Here is a 24,964-nt window from a genome sequence, read left to right on the forward strand (position 1 = left end):
TGTTTTAGTGTGTTAGAGTGTTTTAGTGTGTAAGAGTGTTTAGTGTGTTAGTGTTTTAGTGTGTTAGAGTGTTAGAGTGTTTTAGTGTTTTGGTGTGTTAGAGTGTTAGAGTGTTTTATTGTTTTAGTGTTTTATTGTTTTATTTTTTTAGTGTGTTAGTGTGTTAGTGTTTTAGTGTGTTAGAGTGTGAGAGTGTTAGCGTGTTTTAGTGTTTTATTGTTTTAGTGGTTTATTGTATTAGTGGTTAATTGTTTTATTGTTTTATTGTTTTATTGTTTTATTGTTTTAGTGTTTTAGTGTTTTAGTGTGTTTTTGTGTTTTAATGTTTTAATGTTTTAGTGTGTTAGTGTTTTAGTGTTTTAGTGTTTTAGTGTGTTAGAGTGTTTTAGTGTGTAAGAGTGTTTAGTGTGTTAGTGTTTTAGTGTGTTAGAGTGTTAGAGTGTTTTAGTGTTTTGGTGTGTTAGAGTGTTAGAGTGTTTTATTGTTTTAGTGTTTTATTGTTTTATTTTTTTAGTGTGTTAGTGTGTTAGTGTTTTAGTGTGTAAGAGTGTTTTTGTGTGTTAGAGTGTTTTAGTGTTTTAGAGTGTTTTAGTGTGTTAGAGTGTTTTAGTGTTACTGTTTTAGTGTTTTTCTGTTTTAGTGTTTTAGTGTGTTAGAGTGTTTTAGTGTTTTAGTGTGTAAGAGTGTTTTTGTGTTTTAATGTTTTAATGTTTTAGTGTGTTAGTGTTTTTAGTGTGTTAGAGTGTTTTAGTGTGTAAGAGTGTTTAGTGTGTTAGTGTTTTTGTGTTTTAGTGTTTAAGAGTGTTTTTGTGTTAGAGTGTTTTAGAGTGTTTTAGTGTGTTAGAGTGTTTTAGTGTTTTAATGTCTTAGTGTGTTAGTGTTTTATTGTTTTAGTGTTTTATTGTTTTAGTGGTTAATTGTTTTATTGTTTTATTGTTTTATTGTTTTATTGTTTTACTGTTTTAGTGTGTTAGTGTTTTAGTGTGTTAGAGTGTGAGAGTGTTAGCGTGTTTTAGTGTTTTATTGTTTTAGTGGTTTATTGTATTAGTGGTTAATTGTTTTATTGTTTTATTGTTTTAGTGTTTTAGTGTTTTAGTGTGTTTTTGTGTTTTAATGTTTTAATGTTTTAGTGTGTTAGTGTTTTAGTGTTTTAGTGTTTTAGTGTGTTAGAGTGTTTTAGTGTGTAAGAGTGTTTAGTGTGTTAGTGTTTTAGTGTGTTAGAGTGTTAGAGTGTTTTAGTGTTTTGGTGTGTTAGAGTGTTAGAGTGTTTTATTGTTTTAGTGTTTTATTGTTTTATTTTTTTAGTGTGTTAGTGTGTTAGTGTTTTAGTGTGTTAGAGTGTGAGAGTGTTAGCGTGTTTTAGTGTTTTATTGTTTTAGTGGTTTATTGTATTAGTGGTTAATTGTTTTATTGTTTTATTCTTTTATTGTTTTATTGTTTTAGTGTTTTAGTGTTTTAGTGTGTTTTTGTGTTTTAATGTTTTAATGTTTTAGTGTGTTAGTGTTTTAGTGTTTTAGTGTGTTAGAGTGTTTTAGTGTGTAAGAGTGTTTAGTGTGTTAGTGTTTTAGTGTGTTAGAGTGTTAGAGTGTTTTAGTGTTTTGGTGTGTTAGAGTGTTAGAGTGTTTTATTGTTTTAGTGTTTTATTGTTTTATTTTTTTAGTGTGTTAGTGTGTTAGTGTTTTAGTGTGTAAGAGTGTTTTTGTGTGTTAGAGTGTTTTAGTGTTTTAGAGTGTTTTAGTGTGTTAGAGTGTTTTAGTGTTACTGTTTTAGTGTTTTTCTGTTTTAGTGTTTTAGTGTGTTAGAGTGTTTTAGTGTTTTAGTGTGTAAGAGTGTTTTTGTGTTTTAATGTTTTAATGTTTTAGTGTGTTAGTGTTTTTAGTGTGTTAGAGTGTTTTAGTGTGTAAGAGTGTTTAGTGTGTTAGTGTTTTAGTGTTTTAGTGTGTTAGAGTGTTAGAGTGTTTTAGTGTTTTAGTGTGTTAGAGTGTTAGAGTGTTTTATTGTTTTAGTGTTTTTTTGTTTTATTGTTTTATATTTATTGTTAGTGTTTTTGTGTTTTAGTGTTTAAGAGTGTTTTAGTGTGTTTTAGTGTTAGAGTGTTTTAGTGCTTTAATGTTTTAGTGTGTTACTGTTTTAGTGTTTTAGTGTGTTAGAGTGTGAGAGTGTTAGCGTGTTTTAGTGTTGTAGTGTTTTAGTGTTTTAGAGTGTTTTAGTGTTTTAATGTTTTAGTGTGTTAGTGTTTTAGTGTTTTAGTGTGTTAGAGTGTTTTAGTGTGTTAGAGTGTTTTAGTGTTTTAGAGTGTTTTAGTGTTTTAGAGTGTTTTAGTGTTTTAGTGTTTTAGTGTTTTAGTGTTTTAGTATGTTAGAGTGTTAGAGTGTTAGAGTGTTAGAGTGTTAGCGTGTTTTAGTGTTGTAGTGTTGTAGTGTTTTAGTGTGTTAGAGTGTTAGAGTGTTTTAGTGTTTTAGAGTGTTTTTGTGTTTAGCAGCCTCATGCATCAAGCCAAAATCCAGTCGGTAAAATACCGATTCGTTATTAGCTCCCGGTAGCGAGTCCCAAATACCCAATCCCAATGCATCAACCCAAAACGTGAGCAAATAACGAATCGCAAAATAAATATCCGCTAACATACCGAATCGCTAATACCCAAAATGCTAAATTATCGAATCGCTATATACTGATTTTGCAGTTACCGAAACACTAACAACTCCCGGAAAGTGCCAATAGCAAATAACGAATCACACCCCAATTGTTTTAGTGTTTTATTGTTTTAGTGTTTTATTGTTTTAGTGTTTTATTGGTTTATTGGTTTATTGTTTTAGTGGTTAATTGTTTTATTGCTTTATTGCTTTATTGCTTTATTGTTTTATAGTTTCATTGTTTTATTGTTTTATTGTCTTATTGTTTTAGTGTGTTAGAGTGTTTTTTTGTTTTAGTGTTTTATTGTTTTATTGTTTTATAGTTTTATTGTTTTATAGTTTTATTGTTAGTGTTTTTGTGTTTTAGTGTTTAAGAGTGTTTTAGTGTGTTAGAGTGTTTTAGAGTGTTTTAGTGTTTTAGAGTGTTTTAGTGTTTTAATGTCTTAGTGTGTTAGTGTTTTATTGTTTTAGTGGTTTATTGTTTTAGTGGTTTATTGTTTTAGTGGTTAATTGTTTTAGTGTTTTATTGTTTTATTGTTCTATTGTTTTAGTGTTTTAGTGTTTTAATGTTTTAATGTTTTAGTGTGTTAGTGTTTTAGTGTTTTAGTGTGTTAGAGTGTTTTAGTGTGTAAGAGTGTTTAGTGTGTTAGTGTTTTAGTGTTTTAGTGTGTTAGAGTGTTTTAGTGTGTAAGAGTGTTTAGTGTGTTAGTGTTTTAGTGTTTTAGTGTGTTAGAGTGTTAGAGTGTTTTATTGTTTTAGTGTTTTATTGTTTTATTTTTTTTAGTGTGTTAGTGTTTTAGTGTTTTAGTGTGTAAGAGTGTTTTTGTGTGTTAGTGTTTTAGTGTTTTAGAGTGTTTTAGTGTGTTAGAGTGTTTTAGTGTTACTGTTTTAGTGTTTTTCTGTTTTAGTGTTTTAGTGTGTTAGAGTGTTTTAGTGTGTAGGAGTGTTTAGTGTGTTAGTGTTTTAGTGTTTTAGTGTGTTAGAGTGTTTTAGTGTTACTGTTTTAGTGTTTTATTGTTTTATTGTTTTATTGTTTTATTGTTTTAGTGTTTTAGTGTTTTAGTGTGTTTTTGTGTTTTAGTGCTTTAATGTTTTAGTGTGTTACTGTTTTAGTGTTTTAGTGTGTTAGAGTGTGAGAGTGTTAGCGTGTTTTAGTGTTTTATTGTTTTAGTGGTTAATTGTTTTAGTGTTTTATTGTTTTATTGTTTTAGTGTTTTAGTGTGTTTTTGTGTTTTAATGTTTTAATGTTTTAGTGTGTTAGTGTTTTAGTGTTTTAGTGTGTTAGAGTGTTTTAGTGTGTAAGAGTGTTTAGTGTGTTAGTGTTTTAGTGTTTTAGTGTGTTAGAGTGTTAGAGTGTTTTATTGTTTTAGTGTTTTATTGTTTTATTTTTTTTAGTGTGTTAGTGTTTTAGTGTTTTAGTGTGTAAGAGTGTTTTTGTGTGTTAGAGTGTTTTAGTGTTTTAGAGTGTTTTAGTGTGTTAGAGTGTTTTAGTGTTACTGTTTTAGTGTTTTTCTGTTTTAGTGTTTTAGTGTGTTAGAGTGTTTTAGTGTGTAAGAGTGTTTAGTGTGTTAGTGTTTTAGTGTTTTAGTGTGTTAGAGTGTTAGAGTGTTTTAGTGTTTTAGTGTTTTGGTGTGTTAGAGTGTTAGAGTGTTTTATTGTTTTAGTGTTTTATTGTTTTATTGTTTTATGTTTATTGTTAGTGTTTTTGTGTTTTAGTGTTTAAGAGTGTTTTAGTGTGTTTTAGTGTGTTAGAGTGTTTTAGTGCTTTAATGTTTTAGTGTGTTACTGTTTTAGTGTTTTAGTGTGTTAGAGTGTGAGAGTGTTAGCGTGTTTTAGTGTTGTAGTGTTGTAGTGTTTTAGAGTGTTTTAGTGTTTTAATGTTTTAGTGTGTTAGTGTTTTAGTGTTTTAGTGTGTTAGAGTGTTTTAGTGTGTTAGAGTGTTTTAGTGTTTTAGAGTGTTTTAGTGTTTTAGAGTGTTTTAGTGTTTTAGTGTTTTAGTGTTTTAGTGTGTTAGAGTGTTAGAGTGTTAGAGTGTTAGAGTGTTAGAGTGTTAGAGTGTTAGCGTGTTTTAGTGTTGTAGTGTTTTAGTGTGTTAGAGTGTTAGAGTGTTTTAGTGTTTTAGAGTGTTTTAGTGTTTAGCAGCCTCATGCATCAAGCCAAAATCCAGTCGGTAAAATACCGATTCGTTATTAGCTCCCGGTAGCGAGTCCCAAATACCCAATCCCAATGCATCAACCCAAAACGTGAGCAAATAACGAATCGCAAAATAAATATCCGCTAACATACCGAATCGCTAATACCCAAAATGCTAAATTATCGAATCGCTATATACTGATTTTGCAGTTACCGAAACACTAACAGCTCCCGGAAAGTGCCAATAGCAAATAACGAATCACACCCCAATTGTTTTAGTGTTTTATTGTTTTAGTGTTTTATTGTTTTAGTGTTTTATTGTTTTAGTGTTTTATTGTTTTAGTGTTTTATTGTTTTATTGTTTTATTGTTTTAGTGTTTTATTGTTTTAGTGTTTTATTGTTTTAGTGTTTTATTGGTTTAGTGGTTTATTGTTTTAGTGGTTAATTGTTTTATTGCTTTATTGTTTTATTGCTTTATTGTTTTAGTGCTTTATAGTTTTATTGTTTTATTGTTTTATTGTTTTAGTGGTTTATTGTTTTATTGTTTTAGTGTGTTAGAGTGTTAGAGTGTTTTTTTTGTTTTAGTGTTTTATTGTTTTATAGTGTTATTGTTTTATAGTTTTATTGTTAGTGTTTTTGTGTTTTAGTGTTTAAGAGTGTTTTAGTGTGTTAGAGTGTTTTAGAGTGTTTTAGTGTGTTAGAGTGTTTTAGTGTTTTAATGTCTTAGTGTGTTAGTGTTTTATTGTTTTAGTGTTTTATTGTTTTAGTGGTTTATTGTTTTAGTGGTTAATTGTTTTAGTGTTTTATTGTTTTATTGTTTTAGTGTTTTAGTGTTTTAGTGTGTTTTTGTGTTTTAATGTTTTAATGTTTTAGTGTGTTAGTGTTTTAGTGTTTTAGTGTGTTAGAGTGTTAGTGTTTTATTGTTTTAGTGTTTTATTGTTTTATTTTTTTTAGTGTGTTATTGTTTTAGTGTGTAAGAGTGTTTTTGTGTGTTAGAGTGTTTTAGTGTTTTAGAGTGTTTTAGTGTGTTAGAGTGTTTTAGTGTTTTAGTGTGTAAGAGTGTTTTTGTGTTTTAATGTTTTAATGTTTTAGTGTGTTAGTGTTTTTAGTGTGTTAGAGTGTTTTAGTGTGTAAGAGTGTTTAGTGTGTTAGTGTTTTAGTGTGTTAGAGTGTTAGAGTGTTTTATTGTTTTAGTGTTTTATTGTTTTATTGTTTTATATTTATTGTTAGTGTTTTTGTGTTTTAGTGTTTAAGAGTGTTTTAATGTGTTTTAGTGTGTTAGAGTGTTTTAGTGCTTTAATGTTTTAGTGTGTTACTGTTTTAGTGTTTTAGTGTGTTAGAGTGTGAGAGTGTTAGCGTGTTTTAGTGTTGTAGTGTTTTAGTGTTTTAAAGTGTTTTAGTGTTTTAATGTTTGTGTGTTAGTGTTTTAGTGTTTTAGTGTTTTAGTGTTTTAGTGTTTTAGTGTTTTAGTGTGTTAGAGTGTTAGAGTGTTAGAGTGTTAGAGTGTTAGCGTGTTTTAGTGTTGTAGTGTTTTAGTGTGTTAGAGTGTTAGAGTGTTTTAGTGTTTTAGAGTGTTTTAGTGTTTAGCAGCCTCATGCATCAAGCCAAAATCCAGTCGGTAAAATACCGATTCGTTATTAGCTCCCGGTAGCGAGTCCCAAATACCCAATCCCAATGCATCAACCCAAAACGTGAGCAAATAACGAATCGCAAAATAAATATCCGCTAACATACCGAATCGCTAATACCCAAAATGCTAAATTATCGAATCGCTATATACTGATTTTGCAGTTACCGAAACACTAACAGCTCCCGGAAAGTGTCAATAGCAAATAACGAATCACACCCCAATTGTTTTAGTGTTTTATTGTTTTAGTGTTTTATTGTTTTAGTGTTTTATTGTTTTAGTGTTTTATTGTTTCAGTGTGTTATTGTTTTATTGCTTTATTGTTTTATTGCTTTATTGTTTTATTGCTTTATTGTTTTATAGTTTTATTGTTTTATTGTTTTAGTGGTTTATTGTTTTATTGTTTTAGTGTGTTAGAGTGTTTTTTTTGTTTTAGTGTTTTATTGTTTTATTGTTTTATAGTGTTATTGTTTTATAGTTTTATTGTTAGTGTTTTTGTGTTTTAGTGTTTAAGAGTGTTTGTGTGTTAGAGTGTTTTAGAGTGTTTTAGTGTGTTAGAGTGTTTTAGTGTTTTAATGTCTTAGTGTGTTAGTGTTTTATTGTTTTAGTGTTTTATTGTTTTAGTGGTTAATTGTTTTATTGTTTTATTGTTTTATTGTTTTACTGTTTTAGTGTGTTAGTGTTTTAGTGTGTTAGAGTGTGAGAGTGTTAGCGTGTTTTAGTGTTTTATTGTTTTAGTGGTTTATTGTATTAGTGGTTAATTGTTTTATTGTTTTATTGTTTTATTGTTTTATTGTTTTAGTGTTTTAGTGTTTTAGTGTGTTTTTGTGTTTTAATGTTTTCATGTTTTAGTGTGTTAGTGTTTTAGTGTTTTAGTGTTTTAGTGTGTTAGAGTGTTTTAGTGTGTAAGAGTGTTTAGTGTGTTAGTGTTTTAGTGTGTTAGAGTGTTAGAGTGTTTTAGTGTTTTGGTGTGTTAGAGTGTTAGAGTGTTTTATTGTTTTAGTGTTTTATTGTTTTATTTTTTTAGTGTGTTAGTGTGTTAGTGTTTTAGTGTGTAAGAGTGTTTTTGTGTGTTAGAGTGTTTTAGTGTTTTAGAGTGTTTTAGTGTGTTAGAGTGTTTTAGTGTTACTGTTTTAGTGTTTTTCTGTTTTAGTGTTTTAGTGTGTTAGAGTGTTTTAGTGTTTTAGTGTGTAAGAGTGTTTTTGTGTTTTAATGTTTTAATGTTTTAGTGTGTTAGTGTTTTTAGTGTGTTAGAGTGTTTTAGTGTGTAAGAGTGTTTAGTGTGTTAGTGTTTTAGTGTTTAAGAGTGTTTTTGTGTTTTAATGTTTTAGTGTGTTAGTGTTTTAGTGTTTTAGTGTGTTAGAGTGTTTTAGGGTGTAAGAGTGTTTAGTGTGTTAGTGTTTTAGAGTGTTAGAGTGTTTTAGTGTTTTAGTGTGTTAGAGTGTTAGAGTGTTTTATTGTTTTAGTGTTTTTTTGTTTTATTCTTTTATATTTATTGTTAGTGTTTTTGTGTTTTAGTGTTTAAGAGTGTTTTAGTGTGTTAGAGTGTTTTAGTGCTTTAATGTTTTAGTGTGTTACTGTTTTAGTGTTTTAGTGTGTTAGAGTGTGAGTGTTAGCGTGTTTTAGTGTTGTAGTGTTTTAGTGTTTTAGAGTGTTTTAGTGTTTTAGTGTTTTAATGTTTTAGTGTGTTAGTGTTTTAGTGTTTTAGTGTGTTAGAGTGTTTTAGTGTGTTAGAGTGTTTTAGAGTGTTTTAGTGTTTTAGAGTGTTTTAGTGTTTTAGTGTTTTAGTGTTTTAGTGTGTTAGAGTGTTAGAGTATTAGAGTGTTAGCGTGTTTTAGTGTTGTAGTGTTTTAGTGTGTTAGAGTGTTAGAGTGTTTTAGTGTTTTAGAGTGTTTTAGTGTTTAGCAGCCTCATGTATCAAGCCAAAATCCAGTCGGTAAAATACCGATTCGTTATTAGCTCCCGGTAGCGAGTCCCAAATACCCAATCCCAATGCATCAACCCAAAACGTGAGCAAATAACGAATCGCAAAATAAATATCCGCTAACATACCGAATCGCTAATACCCAAAATGCTAAATTATCGAATCGCTATATACTGATTTTGCAGTTACCGAAACACTAACAGCTCCCGGAAAGTGCCAATAGCAATTAACGAATCACACCCCAATTGTTTTAGTGTTTTATTGTTTTAGTGTTTTATTGTTTTAGTGTTTTATTGTTTTAGTGGTTTATTGTTTTAGTGGTTAATTGTTTTATTGCTTTATTGTTTTATTGTTTTAGTGTTTTAGTGTGTAAGAGTGTTTTAGTGTTTTATTGTTTTATTGTTTTAGTGTGTTAGTGTTTTAGTGTTTTAGTGTGTAAGAGTGTTTTTGTGTGTTAGAGTGTTTTAGTTTTTTAGAGTGTTTTAGTGTGTTAGAGTGTTTTAGTGTTACTGTTTTAGTGTTTTAGTGTTTTAGTGTTTTATTGTTTTATTTTTTTTAGTGTGTTAGTGTTTTAGTGTGTAAGAGTGTTTTTGTGTGTTAGAGTGTTTTAGTGTTTTAGAGTGTTTTAGTGTGTTAGAGTGTTTTAGTGTTACTGTTTTAGTGTTTTTCTGTTTTAGTGTTTTAGTGTGTAAGAGTGTTTTTGTGTTTTAATGTTTTAATGTTTTAGTGTGTTAGTGTTTTAGTGTTTTAGTGTGTTAGAGTGTTTAGTGTGTAAGAGTGTTTAGTGTGTTAGTGTTTTAGTGTTTTAGTGTGTTAGAGTGTTAGAGTGTTTTATTGTTTTAGTGTTTTATTGTTTTTTTTTTAGTGTGTTAGTGTTTTAGTGTTTTAGTGTGTTAGAGTGTTTTAGTGTGTTAGAGTGTTTTAGTGTTTTTGAGTGTTTTAGTGTTTTAGAGTGTTTTAGTGTTTTAGTGTTTTAGTGTTTTAGTGTGTTAGAGTGTTAGAGTGTTAGAGTGTTAGAGTGTTAGAGTGTTAGAGTGTTAGCGTGTTTTAGTGTTGTAGTGTTTTAGTGTGTTAGAGTGTTAGAGTGTTTTAGTGTTTTAGAGTGTTTTAGTGTTTAGCAGCCTCATGTATCAAGCCAAAATCCAGTCGCTAAAATACCGATTCGTTATTAGCTCCCGGTAGCGAGTCCCAAATACCCAATCCCAATGCATCAACCCAAAACGTGAGCAAATAACGAATCGCAAAATAAATATCCGCTAACATACCGAATCGGTAATACCCAAAATGCTAAATTATCGAATCGCTATATACTGATTTTGCAGTTACCGAAACACTAACAGCTCCCGGAAAGTGCCAATAGCAAATAACGAATCGCACCCCAATTGTTTTATTGTTTTATTGTTTTAGTGTTTTATTGTTTTAGTGTTTTATTGTTTTAGTGGTTTATTGTTTTAGTGGTTAATTGTTTTATTGCTTTATTGTTTTATTGTTTTATTGTTTTAGTGTGAAAGAGTGTTTTAGTGTTTTAATGTTTTAATGTTTTAGTGTGTTAGTGTTTTAGTGTTTTAGTGTGTTAGAGTGTTTTAGTGTGTAAGAGTGTTTAGTGTGTTAGTGTTTTAGTGTTTTAGTGTGTTAGAGTGTTAGAGTGTTTTATTGTTTTAGTGTTTTATTGTTTTATTGTTTTAGTGTGTTAGTGTTTTAGTGTTTTAGTGTGTAAGAGTGTTTTAGTGTGTTAGAGTGTTTTAGTGTTACTGTTTTAGTGTTTTTGTGTTTTAGTGTTTTAGTGTTTTATTGTTTTATTTTTTTTAGTGTTTTAGTGTTTTAGTGTGTTAGAGTGTTTTAGTGTGTTAGAGTGTTTTAGTGTTTTAGAGTGTTTTAGTGTTACTGTTTTAGTGTTTTTCTGTTTTAGTGTTTTAGTGTGTTAGAGTGTTTTAGTGTTTTAGTGTGTAAGAGTGTTTTTGTGTTTTAATGTTTTAATGTTTTAGTGTGTTAGTGTTTTAGTGTTTTAGTGTGTTAGAGTGTTTTAGTGTGTAAGAGTGTTTAGTGTGTTAGTGTTTTAGTGTTTTAGTGTGTTAGAGAGTTAGAGTGTTTTAGTGTTTTAGTGTGTTAGAGTGTTAGAGTGTTTTATTGTTTTAGTGTTTTATTGTTTTATTGTTTTATATTTATTGTTAGTGTTTTTGTGTTTTAGTGTTTAAGAGTGTTTTAGTGTGTTTTAGTGTGTTAGAGTGTTTTAGTGCTTTAATGTTTTAGTGTGTTACTGTTTTAGTGTTTTAGTGTGTTAGAGTGTGAGAGTGTTAGCGTGTTTTAGTGTTGTAGTGTTTTAGTGTTTTAGAGTGTTTTAATGTTTTAGTGTGTTAGTGTTTTAGTGTGTTTTAGTGTTTTAGAGTGTTTTAGTTTTTTAGTGTTTTAGTGTTGTAGTGTTTTAGTGTGTTAGAGTGTTAGAGTGTTTTAGTGTTTTAGAGTGTTTTAGTGTTTAGCAGCCTCATGTATCAAGCCAAAATCCAGTCGGTAAAATACCGATTCGTTATTAGCTCCCGGTAGCAAGTCCCAAATACCCAATCCCAATGCATCAACCCAAAACGTGAGCAAATAACGAATCGCAAAATAAATATCCGCTAACATACCGAATCGCTAATACCCAAAATGCTAAATTATCGAATCGCTATATACTGATTTTGCAGTTACCGAAACACTAACAGCTCCCGGAAAGTGCCAATAGCAAATAACGAATCACACCCCAATTGTTTTAGTGTTTTATTGTTTTAGTGTTTTATTGTTTTAGTGTTTTATTGTTTTAGTGGTTTATTGTTTTAGTGGTTAATTGTTTTATTGCTTTATTGTTTTATTGTTTTAGTGTTTTAGTGTGTAAGAGTGTTTTAGTGTTTTAATGTTTTAATGTTTTAGTGTGTTAGTGTTTTAGTCTTTTAGTGTGTTAGAGTGTTTTAGTGTGTAAGAGTGTTTAGTGTGTTAGTGTTTTAGTGTTTTAGTGTGTTAAAGTGTTAGAGTGTTTTATTGTTTTAGTGTTTTATTGTTTTAGTGTGTTAGTGTTTTAGTGTGTAAGAGTGTTTTTGTGTGTTAGAGTGTTTTAGTGTTTTAGAGTGTTTTAGTGTGTTAGAGTGTTTTAGTGTTACTGTTTTAGTGTTTTTGTGTTTTAGTGTTTTAGTGTTTTATTGTTTTATTTTTTTAGTGTGTTAGTGTTTTAGTGTTTTAGTGTGTAAGAGTGTTTTTGTGTGTTAGAGTTTTTTAGTGTTTTAGAGTGTTTTAGTGTGTTAGAGTGTTTTAGTGTTACTGTTTTAGTATTTTTCTGTTTTAGTGTTTTAGTGTGTAAGAGTGTTTTTGTGTTTTAATGTTTTAATGTTTTAGTGTGTTAGTGTTTTAGTGTTTTAGTGTGTTAGAGTGTTTTAGTGTGTAAGAGTGTTTAGTGTGTTAGTGTTTTAGTGTTTTAGTGTGTTAGAGTGTTAGAGTGTTTTAGTGTTTTAGTGTGTTAGAGTGTTAGAGTGTTTTATTGTTTTAGTGTTTTATTGTTTTATTGTTTTATATTTATTGTTAGTGTTTTTGTGTTTTAGTGTTTAAGAGTGTTTTAGTGTGTTTTAGTGTGTTAGAGTGTTTTAGTGCTTTAATGTTTTAGTGTTTTAGAGTGTTTTAGTGTTTTAATGTTTTAGTGTGTTAGTGTTTTAGTGTTTTAGTGTGTTAGAGTGTTTTAGTGTGTTATAGTGTTTTAGTGTTTTAGAGTGTTTTAGTGTTTTAGAGTGTTTTAGTGTTTTAGTGTTTTAGTGTGTTAGAGTGTTAGAGTGTTAGAGTGTTAGAGTGTTAGCGTGTTTTAGTGTTGTAGTGTTTTAGTGTTTTATTGTTTTATTGTTTTATTGTTTTAGTGTGTTTTTGTGTTTTAGTGTTTTAGTGTTTTATTGTTTTAGTGGTTAATTGTTTTAGTGTTTTATTGTTTTATTGTTTGTGTTTTATTGTTTTAGTGGTTTATTGTTTTAGTGGTTAATTGTTTTAGTGTTTTATTGTTTTATTGTTTTATTGTTTTAGTGTGTTTTTGTGTTTTAATGTTTTCATGTTTTAGTGTGTTAGTGTTTTAGTGTTTTAGTGTGTTAGAGTGTTTTAGTGTGTAAGAGTGTTTAGTGTGTTAGTGTTTTAGTGTTTTAGTGTGTTAGAGTGTTAGAGTGTTTTATTGTTTTAGTGTTTTATTGTTTTATTTTTTTTAGTGTGTTAGTGTTTTAGTGTGTAAGAGTGTTTTTGTGTGTTAGAGTGTTTTAGTGTTTTAGAGTGTTTTAGTGTGTTAGAGTGTTTTAGTGTTACTGTTTTAGTGTTTTTCTTTTTTAGTGTTTTAGTGTGTTAGAGTGTTTTAGTGTTTTAGTGTGTAAGAGTGTTTTTGTGTTTTAATGTTTTAATGTTTTAGTGTGTTAGTGTTTTAGTGTTTTAGTGTGTTAGAGTGTTTTAGTGTGTAAGAGTGTTTAGTGTGTTAGTGTTTTAGTGTTTTAGTGTGTTAGAGTGTTTTAGTGTTTTAATGTGTTAGAGTGTTTTATTGTTTTAGTGTTTTATTGTTTTATTGTTTTATATTTATTGTTAGTGTTTTTGTGTTTTAGTGTTTAAGAGTGTTTTAGTGTGTTTTAGTGTGTTAGAGTGTTTTAGTGCTTTAATGTTTTAGTGTGTTACTGTTTTAGTGTTTTAGTGTGTTAGAGTGTGAGAGTGTTAGCGTGTTTTAGTGTTGTAGTGTTTTAGTGTTTTAGAGTGTTTTAGTGTCTTAATGTTTTAGTGTGTTAGTGTTTTAGTGTTTTAGTGTGTTAGAGTGTTTTAGTGTGTTAGAGTGTTTTAGTGTTTTAGAGTGTTTTAGTGTTTTAGAGTGTTTTAGTGTTTTAGTGTTTTAGTGTTTTAGTGTGTTAGAGTGTTAGAGTGTTAGAGTGTTAGCGTGTTTTAGTGTTGTAGTGTTTTAGTGTGTTAGAGTGTTAGAGTGTTTTAGTGTTTTAGAGTGTTTTAGTGTTTAGCAGCCTCATGTATCAAGCCAAAATCCAGTCGGTAAAATACCGATTCGTTATTAGCTCCCGGTAGCGAGTCCCAAATACCCAATCCCAATGCATCAACCCAAAACGTGAGCAAATAACGAATCGCAAAATAAATATCCGCTAACATACCGAATCGCTAATACCCAAAATGCTAAATTATCGAATCGCTATATACTGATTTTGCAGTTACCGAAACACTAACAGCTCCCGGAAAGTGCCAATAGCAAATAACGAATCACACCCCAATTGTTTTAGTGTTTTATTGTTTTAGTGTTTTATTGTTTGTGTTTTATTGTTTTAGTGGTTTATTGTTTTAGTGGTTAATTGTTTTATTGCTTTATTGTTTTATTGTTTTAGTGTTTTAGTGTGTAAGAGTGTTTTAGTGTTTTAATGTTTTAATGTTTTAGTGTGTTAGTGTTTTAGTGTTTTAGTGTGTTAGAGTGTTTTAGTGTGTAAGAGTGTTTAGTGTGTTAGTGTTTTAGTGTTTTAGTGTGTTAAAGTGTTTTTGTGTGTTAGAGTGTTTTAGTGTGTAAGAGTGTTTAGTGTTTTATTGTTTTAGTGTTTTATTGTTTTATTGTTTTAGTGTGTTAGTGTTTTAGTGTTTTAGTGTGTAAGAGTGTTTTTGTGTGTTAGAGTGTTTTAGTGTTTTAGAGTGTTTTAGTGTGTTAGAGCGTTTTAGTGTTACTGTTTTAGTGTTTTTCTGTTTTAGTGTTTTAGTGTGTAAGAGTGTTTTTGTGTTTTAATGTTTTAATGTTTTAGTGTGTTAGTGTTTTAGTGTTTTAGTGTGTTAGAGTGTTTTAGTGTGTAAGAGTGTTTAGTGTGTTAGTGTTTTAGTGTTTTAGTATGTTAGAGTGTTAGAGTGTTTTAGTGTTTTAGTGTGTTAGAGTGTTAGAGTGTTTTATTGTTTTAGTGTTTTATTGTTTTATTGTTTTATATTTATTGTTAGTGTTTTTGTGTTTTAGTGTTTAAGAGTGTTTTAGTGTGTTTTAGTGTTTTAGAGTGTTTTAGTGCTTTAATGTTTTAGTGTTTTAGTGTGTTAGAGTGTGAGAGTGTTAGTGTGTTTTAGTGTTGTAGTGTTTTAGTGTTTTAGAGTGTTTTAATGTTTTAGTGTGTTAGTGTTTTAGTGTGTTAGAGTGTTTTAGTGTGTTATAGTGTTTTAGTGTTTTAGAGTGTTTTGGTGTTTTAGAGTGTTTTAGTGTTTTAGTGTTTTAGTGTGTTAGAGTGTTAGAGTGTTAGAGTGTTAGAGTGTTAGCGTGTTTAAGTGTTGTAGTGTTTTAGTGTGTTAGAGTGTTAGAGTGTTTTAGTGTTTTAGAGTGTTTTAGTGTTTAGCAGCCTCATGCATCAAGCCAAAATCCAGTCGGTAAAATACCGATTCGTTATTAGCTCCCGGTAGCGAGTCCCAAATACCCAATCCCAATGCATCAACCCAAAACGTGAGCAAATAACGAATCGCAAAATAAATATCCGCTAACATACCGAATCGCTAATACCCAAAATGCTAAATTATCGAATCGCTATATACTGATTATGCAGTTACCGAAACACTAACAGCTCCCGGAAAGTGCCAATAGCAAATAATGAATCGCACCCCAATTGTTTTAGTGTTTTATTGTTTTAGTGTTTTATTGTTTTAGTGGTTTATTGTTTTAGTGGTTAATTGTTTTATTGCTTTATTGTTTTAGTGTTTTAGTGTGTAAGAGTGTTTTAGTGTTTTAATGTTTTAATGTTTTAGTGTGTTAGTGTTTTAGTGTTTTAGTGTGTTAGAGTGTTTTAGTGTGTAAGAGTGTTTAGTGTGTTAGTGTTTTAGTGTTTTAGTGTGTAAGAGTGTTTTTGTGTGTTAGAGTGTTTTAGTGTTTTAGAGTGTTTTCGTGTGTTAGAGTGTTTTAGTGTTACTGTTTTATTGTTTTTTGTGTTTTAGTGTTTTAGTGTGTTAGAGTGTTTTAGTGTTTTAGTGTGTTTTTGTGTTTTAATGTTTTAATGTTTTAGTGTTTTAGTGTTTTATTGTTTTAGTGGTTTATTGTTTTAGTGGTTAATTGTTTTAGTGTTTTATTGTTTTATTGTTTTATTGTTTTATTGTTTTAGTGTTTTAGTGTGTTTTTGTGTTTTAATGTTTTAATGTTTTAGTGTGTTAGTGTTTTAGTGTGTTAGAGTGTTTTAGTGTGTAAGAGTGTTTAGTGTGTTAGTGTTTTAGTGTGTAAGAGTGTTTTAGTGTGTAAGAGTGTTTAGTGTTTTAGTGTTTTAGAGTGTTTTAGTGTGTTAGAGTGTTTTAGTGTTACTGTTTTAGTGTTTTTCTGTTTTAGTGTTTTAGTGTGTTAGAGTGTTTTAGTGTTTTAGTGTGTAAGAGTGTTTTTGTGTTTTAATGTTTTAATGTTTTAGTGTGTTAGTGTTTTAGTGTTTTAGTGTGTTAGAGTGTTTTAGTGTGTAAGAGTGTTTAGTGTGTTAGTGTTTTAGTGTTTTAGTGTGTTAGAGTGTTAGAGTGTTTTAGTGTTTTAGTGTGTTAGAGTGTTAGAGTGTTTTATTGTTTTAGTGTTTTATTGTTTTATTGTTTTATATTTATTGTTAGTGTTTTTGTGTTTTAGTGTTTAAGAGTGTTTTAGTGTGTTTTAGTGTGTTAGAGTGTTTTAGTGCTTTAATGTTTTAGTGTGTTACTGTTTTAGTGTTTTAGTGTGTTAGAGTGTGAGAGTGTTAGCGTGTGTTAGTGTTTTAGTGTTTTAGTGTGTTATAGTGTTTTAGTGTGTTAGAGTGTTTTAGTGTTTTAGAGTGTTTTAGTGTTTTAGAGTGTTTTAGTGTTTTAGTGTTTTAGTGTTTTAGTGTGTTAGAGTGTTAGAGTGTTAGCGTGTTTTAGTGTTGTAGTGTTTTAGTGTGTTAGAGTGTTAGAGTGTTTTAGTGTTTTAGAGTGTTTTAGTGTTTAGCAGCCTCATGTATCAAGCCAAAATCCAGTCGGTAAAATACCGATTCGTTATTAGCTCCCGGTAGCGAGTCCCAAATACCCAATCCCAATGCATCAACCCAAAACGTGAGCAAATAACGAATCGCAAAATAAATATCCGCTAACATACCGAATCGCTAATACCCAAAATGCTAAATTATCGAATCGCTATATACTGATTTTGCAGTTACCGAAACACTAACAGCTCCCGGAAAGTGCCAATAGCAAATAACGAATCACACCCCAATTGTTTTAGTGTTTTATTGTTTTAGTGGTTTATTGTTTTAGTGGTTAATTGTTTTATTGCTTTATTGTTTTATTGTTTTAGTGTTTTAGTGTGTAAGAGTGTTTTAGTGTTTTAATGTTTTAATGTTTTAGTGTGTTAGTGTTTTAGTGTTTTAGTGTGTTAGAGTGTTTTAGTGTGTAAGAGTGTTTAGTGTGTTAGTGTTTTAGTGTTTTAGTGTGTTAGAGTGTTAGAGTGTTTTATTGTTTTAGTGTTTTATTGTTTTATTGTTTTAGTGTGTTAGTGTTTTAGTGTTTTAGTGTGTAAGAGTGTTTTTGTGTGTTAGAGTGTTTTAGTGTTTTAGAGTGTTTTTAGTGTGTTAGAGTGTTTTAGTGTTACTGTTTTAGTGTTTTTGTGTTTTAGTGTTTTAGTGTTTTATTGTTTTATTTTTTTAGTGTGTTAGTGTTTTAGTGTTTTAGTGTGTAAGAGTGTTTTTGTGTGTTAGAGTGTTTTAGTGTTTTAGAGTGTTTTAGTGTGTTAGAGTGTTTTAGTGTTACTGTTTTAGTGTTTTTCTGTTTTAGTGTTTTAGTGTGTAAGAGTGTTTTTGTGTTTTAATGTTTTAATGTTTTAGTGTGTTAGTGTTTTAGTGTTTTAGTGTGTTAGAGTGTTTTAGTGTGTAAGAGTGTTTAGTGTGTTAGTGTTTTAGTGTTTTAGTGTGTTAGAGTGTTAGAGTGTTTTATTGTTTTAGTGTTTTATTGTTTTATTGTTTTATATTTATTGTTAGTGTTTTTGTGTTTTAGTGTTTAAGAGTGTGTTAGAGTGTTTTAGTGCTTTAATGTTTTAGTGTTTTAGTGTTTTAGTGTGTTAGAGTGTTTTAGTGTTTTAATGTTTTAGTGTGTTAGTGTTTTAGTGTGTTAGAGTGTTTTAGTGTGTAAGAGTGTTTAGTGTGTTAGTGTTTTAGTGTTTTAGTGTGTAAGAGTGTTTTAGTGTGTAAGAGTGTTTAGTGTTTTAGTGTTTTAGAGTGTTTTAGTGTGTTAGAGTGTTTTAGTGTTACTGTTTTAGTGTTTTTCTGTTTTAGTGTTTTAGTGTGTTAGAGTGTTTTAGTGTTTTAGTGTGTAAGAGTGTTTTTGTGTTTTAATGTTTTAATGTTTTAGTGTGTTAGTGTTTTAGTGTTTTAGTGTGTTAGAGTGTTTTAGTGTGTAAGAGTGTTTAGTGTGTTAGTGTTTTAGTGTTTTAGTGTGTTAGAGTGTTAGAGTGTTTTAGTGTTTTAGTGTGTTAGAGTGTTAGAGTGTTTTATTGTTTTAGTGTTTTATTGTTTTATTGTTTTATATTTATTGTTAGTGTTTTTGTGTTTTAGTGTTTAAGAGTGTTTTAGTGTGTTTTAGTGTGTTAGAGTGTTTTAGTGCTTTAATGTTTTAGTGTGTTACTGTTTTAGTGTTTTAGTGTGTTAGAGTGTGAGAGTGTTAGCGTGTTTTAGTGTTGTAGTGTTTTAGTGTTTTAGAGTGTTTTAATGTTTTAGTGTGTTAGTGTTTTAGTGTTTTAGTGTGTTAGAGTTTTTAGTGTGTTAGAGTGTTTTAGTGTTTTAGAGTGTTTTAGTGTTTTAGAGTGTTTTAGTGTTTTAGTGTTTTAGTGTGTTAGAGTGTTAGAGTGTTAGCGTGTTTTAGTGTTTTAGTGTGTTAGAGTGTTAGAGTGTTTTAGTGTTTTAGTGTTTAGCAGCCTCATGCATCAAGCCAAAATCCAGTCGGTAAAATACCGATTCGTTATTAGCTCCCGGTAGCGAGTCCCAAATACCCAATCCCAATGCATCAACCCAAAATGTGAGCAAATAACGAATCGCAAAATAAATATCCGCTAACATACCGAATCGCTAATACCCAAAATGCTAAATTATCGAATCGCTATATACTGATTTTGCAGTTACCGAAACACTAACAGCTCCCGGAAAGTGCCAATAGCAAATAACAAATCGCACCCCAATGCAACAAAACTCGCTAATAACGAAAATCCCAAAAATCGCTATTTTGCAAGAGCTAAATAAGGGGAATCAAAACCTGGAGGTAAAGTTTTTAAAAAAAAAAGTTAATGCAAACATTTTTTCTACATGTGCAAATGATTGAGGCAATCACTAAACCCTTAAATGTGGCCCAGGAGACCCTGTTGGCTCCCACAAAATGGCTGCCCTCTACGTGCTTGCAAGGAGGATGCGGATCAATGCAGCAGGACAGCGCAGGAGAAGGGTCCAGGAGCGGGTTTTCAGACTGCGCATAACCTTGCTCGGGCAGAATGAGGACGAGGTGTACCAGAAGTATCGCCTCAATCGTGCCATGATCATGCGCCTGATTGCAGACCTGGAATCATTACTGCAGCACCAGACACACCGGACAAATGCAATCCCTGCGCACGTTCAGGTCCTATGCAGCCTGCACCTACTGGCCTCAGGGAGTTTCCAGGGGGTAATTGCGGTGGCCGGAGGTGTTTCTGAAAGCGCACTGTCACGCTTCTTCAAGAAATTCCTCGATGCCATGCTGACAATGCTCCACACACATATCAGCTTCCCCACAACCCCACAGCAGTTGGACCGCACCAAACAGGCTTTCTACCAGGTGGCACAATTCCCACATGTGATTGGATGCATCGACAGCACGCACATCCCCATATGTCCTCCCGCAGCAAATGAGTACATTTTCCGGAACCGCAAGTCATACCACTCGATCAACGTGCAGGTTGTGTGCGATGCCAATAACATCATAACGGACCTAGTGGCACAATTCCCAGGGAGCACACACGACTCCTACATCTTCCGCCACAGTGGAATGCACAGGCGACTAATCAACGGAGAATTTGGAGAGGGACTCCTGCTAGGTACGTAGAAATACGCTTCCCCACACCAACACCACACATGTATGTACATCACCAATGCTAAGTCTATGCTTTCATCTTCTAGGTGACAGTGCTTACGCCCTGCGTGAATACATACTCACCCCATACTTAAATCCAGCAACCCCGCAGGAACATCGCTACAACGCTGCACACATCAGCACTAGGAATGTGATAGAGAGGACATTGGGGATTCTCAAGAGCCGCTTCAGAATCCTCCACAAGACTGGCGGCGCCATGCTATACCAACCTGAAACATGCTGCCGGATAATTGCTGTATGTGCAATGCTGCACAACATTGCCACCAGAAGGGGGATACCCATAGAGGTGGACAGGGATGCGGAGCACCGGGATGACCAACCACCCGCCCAACAACGACAGGCACACATCCCAAACACAGCAGAGGGCCATAGGAGGCGGACATACATAATGCTAAATCATTTTTGAAACATTGGAAAATGAGACATTACAAATTAGTTTGGGGTGCAACTGTTTAATGCACAGTAGCACAGAGGATTGTGCAACAAAACTAGCATTGTAAATCATGCTCCATTTGCATTAATGTAAATTAAAGGTGCCTTAAAGTCACGCATGTGCATACACAGTATTTGGATGGCCATGGTTGCCCCACCATGGTCCTGCATGCATGTCCAACTGTCTAGTGGCACTTCCCACGTACCCCAAGCCTCCGCTCAGGTGTATCCAATGCCTCACCACGGCCTGTCCCCGTGGAGGCACGTGAACTGCGGCGCCTGGTGCTGGCCTGTGCCAGTGACACGCTGCTGACACTGGAGGCAGCCTCACTTGTGTCATCCCCTCCCAATGCAGCAGCACTGCATGTGCTGCTCTGTAGGTGTTCCATTGCAGTGGTGATGTGTCCTAGTGACTTAGCGACATCCCCGCAGAAGTGCCCAAGGTCCACCTGCAGGGAGACTGAGCGGCGTGCCAACACTGCGGTGCTGTTGCTGTGCCGTGTTATGGCCTTGGTTGCGGCGGCGGAACGCAACAGTTGCTGCCGGTGCCTCCTCTTATGGCACTCATGGCCCTCCCTCATGGCACGGGTGAGATCATGTACCTCCTCCCTGAGCTGCGCATTGCCCTCTGCAACCGCAGTGGTCATGTCCCTGACCGCCGTGCTCATGTCCGTGACTGCTGCAGTCATGGCGCGCATCTCCCTGGCAAGGCGCACGATATTGCAGCTAATGCTAGCCACATGTCGTCCCTGCAGGCGCTGTGTACGCAGCATCCTCTCCTCAATTGCAGAGGTTGTTGGGACATCCTGTTCGGCTGAGGAGACGGAACTGCGACGAGCTCTGTGCCGCCGTGTGTGTCTTGCGCCTCCAGGTGGTGCATCAGGTGGTGTGTATGTGCGCTGCCTGGGTGCCAATTGCGAGGAGGGTGTTTCCATCTCCTGCAAGGGCGCAACTTGGGACCTGTGTCTCTGCGCTATTGTGGCTGTAGTAGCTGCAGCCTGTTTGGCTGGTGCCATTGCTTGTGGCGCTGGTGCTGGTGCCGTTGCTTGTGGCGCTGATGCTGGTGGCGTTGCTGGTGGTGCTGGTGGAGCTGGTACTGTTGGTGTGGCAGGTGTTGGCGATGCATGCGCGTCCTGCGCTGTCTCCTGGTCTGACTCTACGGGTGTTTCCGAGATGATCAGCTGGCCGCTGTCGTCCGAATCCCCAGGTGATGCCTCTGTGTGTGAAACAGTGCATGGTTAGTGGGATAATTACAACTACATAGTGTTGTACACATTAATGTCCCTCTGTGGTCCACTAAATGAACAGTCTCCATCCATGTTCAACTGCTGTGGTGTATGGTCATTGGATTTACGCCTGTACATGCACACTGGGCTGACTAGACTACAACTCCCAGGATGCACTAGTGTCATGTGTAAAGCTGTCTGTGCCAGCGCTGCAGACACACTGAGATCGGGCTGGGGGCGTGGAAATGGATTTACGCTACGCTGGGTGTGGGCACAGGCATGCATCTTACCTTGGGCACTTGTGGCTGCGCCGGACGTGTCCATCTGGGTCACCCCCACGACGGCTTCCCGCTCTATCGTCCCTTCCACAAGGTCCTCCAGGGCTGTGTTGGATGGTGCTGTAGATGGTCCGCCTCCAGTCCTGCTCGACTCCCGGAGCCTCTCCGCAATCCTCTCTTTGGCACGCTTCCGCAGATCGTACCACCTTTTTTTGAGGTCGTCGATGCTGCGGGTGGTGACGCCAACTGCATTCACCCTCTCACGGATGCGCAGCCATATGCGCCGCTTCTCCTGCTCAGGCACCTTGAGGGACAGCTTGCCAAAGAGGCGATCATGTTTGCTGGTGACTCCCTCGATTAGGTACTCGAGCTCCCTGTCCGAAAACTTTCGCTTTCGCTTGCGTGCTGACTCAGTGCTGGATGGCACTTCCTGCGCCATGATGTGTGTTTCCTTGGATTTGCTGAGTCGGTGTGGCCTCACTCTGCACAGGCAGTCCTCCTTCCCAGCTCCTGTCTGCTCCTCTGTCGAGGCTATGTGGGTGGGGCTGCAGTATTTCCTGGTTGGTGATGTCATCTGTCGTTCCCGGAGCGACGCGGCAAATTGCGATTTCGCTATTACTGATTCGGTAATAGCTAACTCGGTATTACCGAACTGGCTATTAGCTAATTCGGTATTACCGAACTCGCAATTTGCTAATGGGAGTTTGCATGCCCCGCTATTGAGAAATCGGTAAATTTAGCGATTTTTAAGGAATCGCTAAATTTTACCGATTCTGTTGATGCATGCCATATACCGATTCCTTAATGGCGATTCCTTATTTTTCGCTATTAAGGAATCGGTATTCCTTTGGTCGATGCATATGCCCCTTAGTGTGTTAGAGTGTTAGAGTGTTAGCGTGTTTTAGTGTTGTAGTGTTTTAGTGTGTTAGAGTGTTTTAGTGTGTTAGAGTGTTAGTGTGTTAGAGTGTTAGAGTGTTAGAGTGTTAGAGTGTTAGAGTGTTAGCGTGTTTTAGTGTTGTAGTGTTTTAGTGTGTTAGAGTGTTAGTGTGTTAGAGTGTTAGAGTGTTAGAGTGTTAGAGTGTTAGAGTGTTAGTGTGTTAGAGTGTTAGAGTGTTAGTGTGTTAGAGTGTTAGAGTGTTAGAGTGTTAGTGTGTTAGAGTGTTTTAGTGTTTTAGTGTGTTAGTGTTTTAGTGTTTTAATGTTTTAGTGTTTTAGTGTGTTAGAGTGTTTTAGTGTGTTAGAGTGTTTTAGTGTTTTAGAGTGTTTTAGTGTTTTAGAGTGTTTTAGTGTTTTAGTGTTTTAGTGTTTTAGTGTGTGAGAGTGTTAGAGTGTTAGCGTGTTTTAGTGTTTTAGTGTTGTAGTGTTTTAGTGTTTTAGAGTGTTTTAGTGTTTTAATGTTTTAGTGTGTTAGTGTTTTAGTGTTTTAGTGTGTTAGAGTGTTTTAGTGTGTTAGAGTGTTTTAGTGTTTTAGCGTGTTTTAGTGTTGTAGTGTTTTAGTGTGTTAGAGTGTTTTAGTGTGTTAGAGTGTTAGTGTGTTAGAGTGTTAGAGTGTTAGTGTGTTAGAGTGTTAGAGTGTTAGAGTGTTAGAGTGTTAGAGTGTTAGTGTGTTAGAGTGTTTTAGTGTTTTAGTGTGTTAGTGTTTTAGTGTTTTAATGTTTTAATGTTTTAGGGCCTCATGTAGGTAGCATACCAGTTACCACTTCTAAAATACCGAACGATACCGAATCGGTATTTTAGAAGTGGTAACTCGTATGTAGGTAATGAGTCGGTATTTTTTACCGATTCGTTACAATTCGGTAATTACCGAATCGGTATTTACCGATTCGGTAATGAGGCATACCTTCCCATTGATGGGAAGGTATGCCTCATTACCGAATCGGTAAATACCGATTCGGTAATGGGGGGAACACATGCAAGGGTGGCAGGGTGTCACATTGACACCCTGTTGCACCCCTGATTCGGCCATGTGTGCACATGTGGCACACATACATGCCCTAAGGGCATGTATGTATGCCACATTGCACACTGCTACGCGCGTAAAAATGCATAAACACATACATTAATTACTTACCACCAACTATAAGTTGGTGGTAAATACCGACTCTTAAACACACCCACACACTCCCCCTACATCTCGATTTTGGTTTCGGAATTTACCGAATCGGTAAAATTACCGATTCGGAAAAGTTACCGATTCGGTAACATTACCGATTCGGTAAATTCCGAAACCAAAATTTGTCCCCCTACATACCAATAGCCAAAATACCGGTCGGTAACGGTATAATTACCGAAAATCGGCCGTTACCGACCGGTATTTGGCTACCTACATGAGGCCCTTAGTGTTTTAATGTTTTAATGTTTTAGTGTTTTAGTGTTTTAGTGTGTTAGAGTGTTTTAGTGTGTTAGAGTGTTTTAGTGTTTTAGAGTGTTTTAGTGTTTTAGAGTGTTTTAGTGTTTTAGTGTGTGAGAGTGTTAGAGTGTTAGAGTGTTAGAGTGTTAGAGTGTTAGAGTGTTAGCGTGTTTTAGTGTTGTAGTGTTTTAGTGTGTTAGAGTGTTTTAGTGTGTTAGACTGTTTTAGTGTTTTAGAGTGATTTAGTGTTTTAGAGTGTTTTAGTGTTTTAGTGTGTTAGAGTGTTAGAGTGTTAGAGTGTTAGTGTGTAAGAGTGTTTTAGTGTGTTAGAGTGTTTTAGTGTTTTAGTGTGTTAGAGTGTTTTAGTGTTTTAGAGTGTTTTAGTGTTTTAGAGTGTTTTAGTGTGTTAGAGTGTTTTAGTGTTTTAGTGTGTTAGTGTTTTAGTGTGTTAGAGTGTTTTAGTGTTTTATTGTTTTAGTGTTTTATTGTTTTAGTGTTTTATTGTTTTATTGTTTTATTGTTTTAGTGTGTAAGAGTGTTTTAGTGTGTTGTAGTGTTTTAGTGTGTTAGTGTTTTAGTGTTTTAGTGTTTGAGTGTTTGAGTGTTTGAGTGTTTGAGTGTTTTAGTGTGTTAGAGTGTTTTAGTGTGTTAGAGTTTTAGTGTTTTAGTGGTTTATTGTTTTAGTGGTTTATTGTTTTAGTGGTTTATTGTTTTAGTGGTTTATTGTTTTATTGTTTTAGTGTGTAAGAGTGTTTTAGTGTGTTAGAGTGTTTTAGTGTGTTAGAGTGTTTTAGTGTTTTAGAGTGTTTTAGTGTGTTAAGAGTGTTTGTGTGTTAGAGTGTTTTAGTGTTTTAATGTTTTAGTGTGTTAGTGTTTTAGTGTGTTAGAGTGTTAGAGTGTTAGCGTGTTTTAGTGTTTTAGTGTGTTAGAGTGTTTTAGTGTGTTAGAGTGTTTTAGTGTTTTAGAGTGTTTTAGTGTTTTAGAGTGTTTTAGTGTGTTAGAGTGTTTTAGTGTTTTAGTGTGTTAGTGTTTCAGTGTGTTAGAGTGTTTTAGTGTTTTATTGTTTTAGTGTTTTATTGTTTTAGTGTTTTATTGTTTTATTGTTTTATTGTTTTAGTGTGTAAGAGTGTTTTAGTGTGTTGTAGTGTTTTAGTGTGTTAGTGTTTTAGTGTTTTAGTGTTTGAGTGTTTGAGTGTTTGAGTGTTTGAGTGTTTTAGTGTGTTAGAGTGTTTTAGTGTGTTAGAGTTTTAGTGTTTTAGTGGTTTATTGTTTTAGTGGTTTATT

This window comes from Triturus cristatus, chromosome 5_2 (assembly GCF_964204655.1).
Source record: "Triturus cristatus chromosome 5_2, aTriCri1.1, whole genome shotgun sequence".
NCBI classification, from domain to species: Eukaryota; Metazoa; Chordata; class Amphibia; order Caudata; family Salamandridae; genus Triturus; species Triturus cristatus.